The sequence below is a fragment of the Phyllobates terribilis genome, unplaced genomic scaffold (assembly GCF_046119375.1).
Source record: "Phyllobates terribilis strain yellow unplaced genomic scaffold, ASM4611937v1 Scaffold_2608__1_contigs__length_119276, whole genome shotgun sequence".
NCBI lineage: Eukaryota > Metazoa > Chordata > Amphibia > Anura > Dendrobatidae > Phyllobates > Phyllobates terribilis.
This window is the reverse complement of record NW_027365365.1, coordinates 72501-75000: the sequence shown is the minus strand read 5'-3', so window position 1 is coordinate 75000 and position 2500 is coordinate 72501.

The following is a 2500-nucleotide window of genomic DNA, read 5'->3' as shown; positions in this document are numbered from 1 at the left end:
CTGGAAATCGCGAAGCTCGGCAGTGGCGCGGAGAGGCCACCCACCGCCGCCGCTGTCGCCACCGCCGCGGAGGCCGCCCTTTCGGACACGAGGGGCAGCGCGAGCCTCCGCTGGCCGGGTACGCATCTGGAAGAAAAGGGCCGCCCTCGGAGAAGATCGCTGTGCTTCCCCGCACAGGGAGCGATTCGGACGACGGGCCCCCACGCCTGGCTGGGTGGGCGCCCCGCCGTTCGCCCGTACGGGTCGTCGGACCACTGCCTTCGCTCGGTTCGGGTCAAACTCCCCACGGCTCGGCCACCTCCGCAGACGGGAGGCGAGGCCGGCATGCGCGCCCAAAGATAGGTGTCGGAAGCCCGGGGGTAGAGGAGGAAGGGGACCGCTCACCTTAAGCCAGCGCGGGCTCCAAAGCCCGGGCCGAGCGAGCGGCGCCACCTCCCCACCCGGGAGCGCTGCGCCAGATCGATCGGAGGAAGAGCAGGGGTGCATGTAGGGACTTGCCCAAGTACGGAGGCTGCAAACCCCTGTCGTCGGGAGATACGTGCCCACGAGTCCTGGAAGCGCGACTCGGGTACAGGCGCCCTTGCGGGGGGGTACTGGATGTGGAACAGCACTGGGGTCGAAGCCACAAAAGCATCCGCCCTCATGGAGCCTCTCCTCGGCCTAAAAATCCAGATTTTAGCCTTGACGGCGCCCCCATGTGGAGAACCAGGGCCCGCGGGGGGGTCTGGCCAGGCTCACTTCAACCCAGGAACACCTCTCTGACTTGGGATAGGCGACCGGCAAAAGTCCCCCCACGCAGCTGCGGAAGCCTGGGTTCAGCCAAGGTGCAGACCTCCAGCCGAACAGGGACTCATAGCCAAAACGCATACCCAGGCCTACGGAGGTGAAAACCAGCTTAAATGAGTCGAAATGTGTCGGGGCTGAGAGGTACCTCTCTCTCATATATTCTGCCGGTGGTGTGCAAAACTGGGTCTTTGCATGGAGTGTCACCCTATACCCACTTTAGGGACGCATGCAAAAAAGTGCCCGATCGCCTGGAACTGTCAGGCGGATTCGGCTCCCTGGAATTTCCTCATTCTGGTTCTTTTTCACTTTTTGTCTCTTTTGCGACATCTAGTGGGCAGGCTGCATTACTGCAACCGGGGACACCTCAAAACGCTTGGAACTGGGGAGCGGGCTCAATTTACAAACGTTTTGCGGGTCCTGGAAGTCAAAATTGTGACTTCTGAAAACGACTAAGTATCAAGGACTCATCGCGCGAATCGCTCTGGAACTGAAATCGGATGCGCGCACTGACATGCTCCCCTCTCTGGAAGTCTGACACAAGTTGAAAAATTTTCTAAGTCCCCAAAAATTTTTTTTTTCAACTTTTTTTCAATTTTCCCCCTGTGGGATATATATTTTACCCACACTTTTGGAGCCCTCCTGGGATGCCCTCTAACATACTAGAACCTCATTTTGTGGAAGTTTTCACAAAATTGTGAAATTTTCAAAAAGTCAGAAATTTTGCCAAAAACGACTAAGTATCAAGGACTCATCGCGCGAATCGCTCTGGAACTGAAATCGGATGCGCGCACTGACACGCTCCCCTGTCTGGAAGTCTGACAAAAGTTGAAAAATTTTCTAAGTCCCCAAAAATTTTTTTTTTCAACTTTTTTTCAATTTTCCCCCTGTGGGATATATATTTTACCCACACTTTTGGAGCCCTCCTGGGATGCCCTCTAACATACTAGAACCTCATTTTGTGGAAGTTTTCACAAAATTGTGAAATTTTCCAAAAAGTCAGAAATTTTGCAAAAACGACTAAGTATCAAGGACTCATCGCGCGAATCGCTCTGGAACTGAAATCGGATGCGCGCACTGACATGCTCCCCTCTCTGGAAGTCTGACACATGTGTGAAAATTTTCTAAGTCCCCAAAAATTTTTTTTTTCAACTTTTTTTCAATTTTCCCCCTGTGGGATATATATTTTACCCACACTTTTGGAGCCCTCCTGGGATGCCCTCTAACATACTAGAACCTCATTTTGTGGAAGTTTTCACAAAATTGTGAAATTTTCAAAAAGTCAGAAATTTTGCCAAAAACGACTAAGTATCAAGGACTCATCGCGCGAATCGCTCTGGAACTGAAATCGGATGCGCGCACTGACACGCTCCCCTGTCTGGAAGTCTGACAAAAGTTGAAAAATTTTCTAAGTCCCCAAAAATTTTTTTTTTCAACTTTTTTTCAATTTTCCCCCTGTGGGATATATATTTTACCCACACTTTTGGAGCCCTCCTGGGATGCCCTCTAACATACTAGAACCTCATTTTGTGGAAGTTTTCACAAAATTGTGAAATTTTCAAAAAGTCAGAAATTTTGCCAAAAACGACTAAGTATCAAGGACTCATCGCGCGAATCGCTCTGGAACTGAAATCGGATGCGCGCACTGACACGCTCCCCTGTCTGGAAGTCTGACAAAAGTTGAAAAATTTTCTAAGTCCCCAAAAATTTTTTTTTT